General features: G+C 35.2%; 1 pseudogene; it reads right to left on the bottom strand.

Annotated features, from left to right (window-relative positions):
• Positions 1–301: 301 nt before the first annotated feature.
• On the bottom strand, positions 302–2,314 carry LOC705637 (importin subunit alpha-1 pseudogene; annotated as a pseudogene).
• Positions 2,315–9,470: the final 7,156 nt, after the last annotated feature.

Here is a 9,470-nt window from a genome sequence, read left to right as displayed (position 1 = left end):
GCTATTCCAAACATAATACATGACTTTAAACTATAGCAAACATAGTGCACAACTTTAAACTATAGCAAACACAGTGCACAACTTTAAACTATAGCAAACATAGTGGACAACTTTAAACTGTAGCAAACATAGTATACAACTTTAAACTATAGCAAACATAGTGGACAACTTTAAACTGTAGCAAACATAGTATACAACTTTAAACTATAGCAAACATAGTGCACAACTTTATAGCAAACATAATGCACAACTTTAAACTATAGCAAACATAGTACACAACTTTATGCCTCAGTTACATGATCTAAATGTTAAAGGTCCCAGGAGTTCCCTCCTGAACTTGGAAGGTACAGCCTTCAGAGGTAGTTTCTGGCCCAACAACTGATCTTCCTCTTCCTCTACCAGGAAATACTTCTCAAATTAAGCTTAACAAAGCCTTACGCACAGACTCATTTTCACGGTTTTGTGGAGCTTCAATTTTTTCCAAGCCTCCACATTCTTTACTCATACTAGGTTTCTCGGTTTCACCTAGTTTCTCAGCAGCCTGAAAGATATTTGAAATGGCATCCAGGATAACCAGAATAATCTTGCTATCTCTTGCTGTTAAGAGGTTCATCAGTGGTTTTATTGTGCCGCAATGAATGAGGTATACGATCTCTTCAACTGTTCCACCGCTGGAATAGTTGGTCACAGCCCCTGCAGATTCCTTTTTTGTCTTAAAATCTGCCTTAGAGAGAACATTGACAAAGAATGAAACTAATCCATGATAAAACTTGCTGTATCTGGTCCTGGTGGCCAGCTGTGGTGTTTGACTGTTAGTTTTGGAGTTGATTAGCAGCCTGGGAAAGATGGTGAGCGCTTCTGCATTGATCACAACCTGAGTCTGTTCATCTTTACCAGTGACAATATTACCAATGGCTCTTAGTGCTGGAGTCACAAATGGCAATTCAGAAGCTCCTAGAGACTTCACAAGTTGGGGCAAAACTCCTGTTTTCATGACCATGTGAATTCATTCATTTGGACCATCAGAAAGGTAGGGAATAACCCAGCAGATATCTGCTAATATTTCTGGATCATCATGACACAGGAATCAAACTAAGGTAGGAAGAATTTGCTCAACAGAATCTAAAGGGGGTGTGAGTATTCTTGTTGTGGCAAAGGTTTGAAAATGTCCAAGTAAGATTATGTAAGTAACTGCATGCTAAAGATGACGTATCAGGAACTGCAAGAAGAGCCAACAGTGGGTCAACTGCACCACAGTTGATAACCAAGTCTCGGAAAACGGAACCATCACCTGCAATGTCTCCTAGAGCCCATATAGCTTGTTCACTGATGTGAACATGGGGAAATGCCAACAGAGAAATGAATGCTGGGATGGCACCTCCGTCTACCACAGCCTTGGTCTGTTCTGATGCCCCAGAAGCGATGTTGGTGAGTACCCAAGCAGATTCAAACTGAACGGGACTGCAATCCATTCTTCCCAAGAAGGACAGAAATGTTGGAATCAAACCAGCCTGGATTATATTGTCTATGGGGGACTGGTTTTCTCTAGAAGGTAGTTTCCTGGCAGCTTGAGTAGCTTACAGCTGACTTTCCCACATTGTTGTTATTTATACCTTGGATGGTGTCATCAACAGATCAATTTACATTATGCTGGTTGTTGCAGTTCTTGTGCAGTGGAGAAGTAGCATCATCAAGAAATAAGCTTACATTTCTCCTTCTTAGCTTTCCTCAGCTCCACATTGACTTCTATTCTGTGATGCCTCATTTCTGTACTGTCTTTTCTTTGTTCTTGAATCTGTTAAGTCCAGCAGTTGGTGTATTAGCATTCTCATTGGTGGGCATGAATATGAGACAAAGGGAGAAACCTTCAAAGGGGGCCCAGGTTTCCATGGGAGGCAACAGAGGCCTCAGCAGCTGAGAGGTGGCTGAACTAAAACGTCCACCTCAGTGCAGCCCAAAGACCATGTCAAATTTGACTTACATTTGATGCTAAGTCACTTTCCCTTGCCTCATGGTTTTTGAGTTGTGAGCATGTCCCTGCCTGTGACTTTAAATCTTGTGGAAGCAAAGCCAACAGACAGGCCAGGGAGATGGTTTGCTGTAGCTGAAGAGCAGTTGAGAGCCCGATGGTATAATGATGAGTGCTTGATGAAGTTGGGGGCCTCTTCAACAGATCATGGTTAGAAAAGGATCTGAGCTTTCTTCCTTTTTTAATTTCCTTCCAAATACAGTTCTCCAGCTTTCTAGTTGATTCTGTAAATTCTCCAATATCCTTCGAATTCATTCTTTTTCTGTGTGAATTAACTGCATTCAGTTTCAGTTGTCTACAATAAGGAATCCTGACAGGGTAGAGAGTAGGGTGGAGGATGGTGATGAAATAAAATAAAAATTTAGAAAACAATCATTACATTTAGGGGAGCAAATAATTTTTGGATTAGCTAAGTAGAGGAAATAGACGAGAATGACTGATCAGGAAAGATAAGAGAGGGCTTTAAATTAATAATCTCAGATTTAAAAAATAGCCTACGGGCTTTATGAGTATTTGATGATTTTTTAAAAATAAAAGTATGAGTTGACAAAGCTAGTCTTAAAAGACTGTAAAAATGAAAATTTTTTAAACCTTAATTTCAGTGCAAATTGAGAATGACTTGATAGGGGTCAAACACCTGCTTTGGATCCTGCAGGGCTCCCTGCACTGAGCATGCCAGCAGACTGGAAACCTACTGCTGCTAGCATTTGTGAGCTCCCACTTCCACTTTTTAAATGTGTGGAGTGGAAGAGACCAGAGAGAGAGGATTTTTCTGCAAAAAGGTAACTATGTGTTATCTGTCGCCTTCCATGAGGGAATTGCATGGAATGTGTCCTGGGAAGTGCAATCGAAGGTCCTAGTGGAGAAAATCTAAAAAACAAAATAACAGAACACAAAAGTGCTTTTCAAAGGAGAAGTGAGTTGAAACAAAAGAGTACTTGTATATTCATTGCATCCAGAAATAGGGACTCTTCTATCAGCCCTGTGACACGCTTTGTTTATCTCTAATTACCTTTTCTCCCAGTACTGTCCCTCAAGGTGTCAGTCAGAATAGCCAGGAATGGGGAAAAAGTTGAATGAGGAATAGAGGAGCAAAAAAGCTCTCACCCTCATTGCAGGCACAAGCTTTATGAGTTCCCTGTCTGGGGCATGGGAATAGAACAAGGAAAGTGAAGGTATATAAATTGTGGTGGACCATATTGAGACTGTTTGTGATCAAAAGGGCCTAGAAAATTGAGAGGAACTGCCTGAAACTTGTGGCAGATGTAGCCAAGGAATTAGTTCATGAGCTTGTTTGAAGTTGAATGGAGGAAAGAATAAAGCTGTCTTCTGCTTTTATCCTACTGAATCCAGCTGATTCAATAAAATATGACATATTGTTGTGTGAAGGGGAAAGAGTCCAGTATGAGGAGATATGGAAAACAAGAAAGTCAGAGGATAGAATAACAGCTAGCAAGGAATGAGTTCTAAAAACCCTAAAGCTTGTGATAAAATTGAAAGAAAAAGGACAGATGTGAGAGAGATTTAAAGAGATAAAATTTTTGGTGGGGGATGATGGCTAATAGGATGGAGTAAGAAGATAGAAGATTAAAAGATTAGTTTGAGTTTTCAAGCCTGGAATATTGGTGACACCATTTACAAAAATAGAGTAATCAAAATGATCTTAATATTGGGAAAATAAAGGAATAAAGGAGGAAAAAATGAATGTGCTTTGGAAAGTAACACTAAAAAAAAAAGAGAAAAATTCAGAGGTCCTTGGGTCTCCGAAACAAAATAGGAACAGGTAGGATTTCATAGAAGATTGTGAGATAGTGAAGAAGGGAAATAGTTTACCACAGAATGTATATTATCTCCAAAATGCTCACTCCTGAATAACAACAATCATCACAATTTATATCATTGGTGCTTGGGGGAATACTAATAAATTATTGAGGGCTTACTATGTGCCAGGCATCATGGGAGTGCACTAAAGGTACCATCTCATTTAATTTAGGACAGCATTCTTTAGTCTGCAGTGCTATTATACTTATTTTATAGAAAAGGAATAGGAGACAGTGAGTTTAGGGAACTTACTGAAGTCAGTTATTTATTATCAATTAAAGATTCTGGTACTGATTATGTCCCAAGGGAATAATCAGATATGGAAATGATCAATTTCCAAAAGAAATAAGCAGATAAGATCATACACAGACATAAAGGTGGAACAGAGAAACTTGGGACTACTAGTGGGTTTGGAGGTGGGGCAAGGGTAGAAAACCTACCTGTCGGTTACTGTGCTCACTACCTAGATGACAGGATCATTCATACACTGAACCTCAGGAACATGTAATTTACCCATGAAACACACCTGCACATGTACTCCCTAAACCTAAAATAAAAGTTGAATTTGAAACTTGCCTGTTAATTTCTTGTTTTTAATAATAATGATGTATTGTGGTTTTGGCTCCCATATCCTGATTTTGCATGCAACTATTTTCTCTGAAACCTATCTTCCAATCTCCTTTTCTTAAAAAAAAAAAAAAGCTTTTAATTTTAGAATAGTTTTAAGTTTACAGAATTATCATGAAGATAGTACAGAGAGCTCCTGTAGACCCCACACCTGCTTTCCTCTATTATTAACATCATACATTTGTATATTAGGCTTGTTACAATTAATGAGCCAATATTGGTATATTATTTGCATCTAAAGTTCGTACTTCATTCACATTTTTCTACATTTTTCCTCTAATGTGATTTTTCTGTTCAGGATCCCACCCAGGGTACTGTGGTACATTTAGTTGTCACAGCTTCATGAAGCTTCTATGTTGTGACAATGTCTTAGACATTCTTTGTTTTTTATCATCTTGACAGTTTTGAGGAATACTGGACTGGCCAGTTATTTTGTCGAATGTTTCTCAATTTGGATTTGTTTGATATTTATCTCATTATTAGACTGGGATTATGAGTTCTTAGTGAGGAAGACCACAAAGATCAGGGGCCATTCTCATCACATCATATCAAGGGTACATTCCATCTACATGACTTATCTCTGTTGACATTGACCTTGATTATCTGGCTGAGAGTGTGTTTGTTAGGTATCTACACTACAAAGTTACTTTTTAATTTATTTTTTTCATATTATATGTTTTGGAAGAAAGCCAGTGCATGCAGCCCACACTAAAAGCAGTGGGGAGTTATGCTTCCTTTCCTTGAAAGCAGAGTATCTACAAACATTATTTGGAATACTTCTGCATGAGAAATTTCTCTGTACACCTTCATTTATTTATTTGTTCAACTATTTGTTATATCAGTATGGACTAATGGTATTGTTTATATTTTGGATTATAATTATTTTATTGCTCAAATTGTTCCAGGTTTGGTCATTGGGAGATTTTCAGTTGGTTGTTGTATCTTTGGCTTACCACTATCATTTTTGTGTGTGAGTACTTTCTTATTTTTCTGGCTTTGGGCTCATCTTGAATTTTTTTTTTTTAACCATAGTCTTAGAATTAACAATTTCTCCAAGGAGCCCTGGTTCCTTTTATTGTATAAAAGCAATTAGCAATATCTGGACACTAGGTGTGTTCCTTGCTTTCTGTGTGTCATTGCTTCTGAACCCTCTTAAAGAATAGAACAAGGAGATGTATGTGTATGTACTAACCCATGTATATGCCCATATCTATAATGTTTTCTATGTGTAACCATCTGTAGCTATATTAATTAAGCATGAGTTTGTACTGATATCTCCAACTCAAATCGAGTACCACATTGATCATTTTAGCCTCCTTTCTTGCTTATCTGTAACCTTCTACTCCAATCATAAGAAATCTGACTCTCACCATTCACCATTCATAAATTAATTTTTCCATTCCAGTATACATGAATAGTGGTTCAATAATTGTTAACCCATACCCTTGGGCAAAAGAAACCCGTTATCCAGTAGAGTATATACAGTGCTTATGAACATTTCATTTTGCCTCTAGTCTTAAACAACCCACTCATTTCCAAAGTTACATAGATCAACATCTCACTCTCTCACTCCCTTCAGTGGGGTTTCACACATTTGTAATAAATTTTGATGTTTTTGCCATATTCGGCATTTCATTCTGACATCTGCCAACTTCCTGAATGATTGTTTTAAAAATTGCTTACATTATAGTTTACTTTTCATTCTGTAGAGCTCTATGGGTTTTGCTTATTGCCATGTATTCACCATTACAGTATTAAAAAGAATGGCTTCATTGCCCTGAAACATCCTCTGTGCTCCACCTAATCAACATTCCCAGTATCTTTTTTTAATATCAGTCACTTCAGTTCTTTGAAAAACGCTCAAAACTTGCAATTTGTCTTTGTGTGTGTGTGTGTATTCAACATGCACACATATGTATGCTACTGCATGCCAGATATTTTGATAGGCCCTGGCATGAAGAAAGGATCAAGAAAGGTAGTTTTCTATCTTCATGAAGCTTACATACCAGTGGAGAAAACTGCTTTTGTGGCATGTATTATAAATAGAACAGATGTATAGCATATTATGATTTTATGCTATGAGGAAAACATGATTTAATCTTTATAAGGTACTTATAATAATCCCAGGTATATAGTTGGTAGTCAGAAGACATGAATGTCATCTACCTTCACCACTCAAGTGGTTTATTTATTGAACTTGGATTGATTAGTACCCTCTACATGGGAGTGGAATGTGTCTTAGCAAGCATCATGGGTTATGTTTTCCCATTTATCCCAATACTGGGTATAATACATTCATTTCACAAGGATGTGTCCAGTACTAGGGTTATTCCAGGTTCTGTAACAATGTTAATCTCAGTATTATTAGAGTGAAGAATATGTAAAGAATATGGAAGGAAGCAGTTGTAAAGTTAGATTGGAGGCAAATTGTGATGGCCTTATTGCCTTACTAAGTTGTGAATTACACTCAATTACATATGATGCAGTGGGAATGCAAAGATGATCAAGATCCAATTCTTGACCTTAAAATCATGGAATCGAGCATGCACATAAATTATCACTCCTCGAAGCAAGTTGTGAAAGAGATGGAGGGATGTGTAATGGGGGCAGTGCTGAACCTAGGATAAGTATGGAATGAGGCAGACTTAAGTTTCCATACCAGGACACTGGTGTTATAGTGTGAACTGCTTTTTAAAAGCCCAGTCCCTATGGTGTGTTTGATTGTAGATAGTCCTGCCAAGTTTGGGGGTAGGAAAACATATTGTGCACGAGGGCAGCTTTAAACTGTTACTGGAATTTATACATTAGAACATTTTGTCATTTTAATTCATCTTCTTGAAATGTTTATAAAATTTATAATTTTACACTTTTTATACAAGTAAATTTAGTTTTTATTTATATAGTTCTTATATTTTTAAAATATAAAAAAACAACAAGATAATTATACCCACAGAAAGTTCTAGATAGTATGTTTAAAAGCACTTGTATATATCATTCAAGTTTAACAACTTGTGTTATTTACTACATTTGTCCAGTTTAAAAATAACATTAAACTCTTCAGTGTACCCATATGTTTTTATTCACTCTTCCCTCCCCAGATATAATCATATGATCATCATCCTGAGGCTGGTGCTTATCATTCTCTCACATGCTTTTATACTCTTCTGTCATAAATATTTATATAGAGGGAATATATAGAATTGTACTGAAAATTATTGTTCTAAAAATAGTATATTGTAAGTCTCTTTCTACCTTATTCCTATGTTGTTTTTGAGATCTCTTCATGCTGCTAATTGTGAAGTAAATGTTAATTTTATAATTCATTTTCCTATTTGCTAGATGCATAGTTGGTTGATAGATACGTAGATGGTTTTCTTTTTTTAGAGAAAGAATATCTATAGCAAATCATCTTATGTACATTTTTCTGTGCTCATGTGCAGAATTTTTTCTAGACTATATATCTAGGAGTGGAATTTTCTGAGTTTTAGGCTATTCACATCTTCAAGTTTCCTGCATATCATCACATTGCTTTTCAAAATGGTTGTTCTGATTTACAATCCCACTGGTAGTGTATAAACATTCCTTTTGTTAGACAGCTTTGCCAAGATCTAAAGATTTGACAACATATGTGTGAAATCTTATTAATTTGTAATTTCCTGATTAGTGAGTAATGTATCATTTCATGATTTTTTGGCCATTTGAGTTCTATTCTGTGAAATGCCCATTGAGATCCTTTATCCATGCCTTTGTTGGATTGATCATCTTTTAAAAATAGGCTCATAAAATGTCTTTAGGTATTCTGGATTTGAATCCTTTGCAATTTATGATTATTGCAAATATTTCCTTTAACTTTGCTCTTTTCTGTAAAGAGTATTTTCATATTAATATAGTATTTAAATATATATTTTTTTACTCTGAGTCTTATACTTTGTCTATCTTGATAAAGAAATTATTTTCTTCATTAGAATCAAAACAATTCATCAATTTATCTATATTTTTTCTTCTTCATTGTTTTGGGTCAACTTTTCCCTTAAACCACTGATTTATTTTTGTATAGCATGAGGTAGAAATCTAGTATTTTTTCTATGTGGATAAATAATTCCTCCAGATGAATTTCTTGCATGTTTCAGTCTTTCCCACAGATTTATGTCAAAACTATTATGTATATCTGTTTCCATATATATGTAAGTCTACAGTCTCTATTCTCATTTTATTGCTTTTTTTTCCATTCATGAGCCAATAACATGTTGTTTTAATGACTCGGACATTATAGTGATTCTTGATATCAAGTAGAAAAGTAGCTACATTATCCTATTTTTTCTTCAAAATTGTCTGATTAATCTTGGTACCTTTAGTTTTCATTTAAATTTCAGGATCAGACTGTCAAATTCCATGTACACTATTGTTGGAATTTTATTGTTATTATGTTGATTTTGGTGATTTATTTATGAATATCGGCATTTTTGATAGCCAGTCTTTCCATCCACAAATATGCTACATTTACTTAAACCTTTTACATCCTCTAATTATGTTTCACAGTTTCTTTATAAAACTCTTGTGCAATATTTATAAAATTCATTCCTAAGTGCTATATAAATTTGTTGCTATTATAAATGGAATCACTCTCTCCATTATGCTTATCTATTTGTATATCTCTGATGTATAGGCATGCCATTGATTTTTATGTTATGTATACATACGGTAAACTTGTTGAGCTCTGTTATTAGTTCTAATAATTTTTCCATGGGTAATCTTGAATTTTCTATTCAGACAATTATATCTCCTGTGGAAAAGGGCAATTTTGATTATTTCTTTTCAATTTTTATAGTTTCATTTTTTAAAAATTTTACTACATTGGCTAGAACTTTAAAAAATCACAGATTTCCAAATTTTGTAATTATGGTTATAATAGAATAGTCCAAAAGTTTTAGTAAAATTAGTCTATAATAGTATATAGATATAATGTGTTTTAGCGGTAGAAATTATTATTTTT

This window comes from Macaca mulatta, chromosome 3 (genome assembly GCF_049350105.2).
Source record: "Macaca mulatta isolate MMU2019108-1 chromosome 3, T2T-MMU8v2.0, whole genome shotgun sequence".
Lineage (NCBI taxonomy): Eukaryota > Metazoa > Chordata > Mammalia > Primates > Cercopithecidae > Macaca > Macaca mulatta.
Note: the sequence above shows the minus strand (reverse complement) of the source record. Positions and strands in the feature narration are given on the sequence as shown.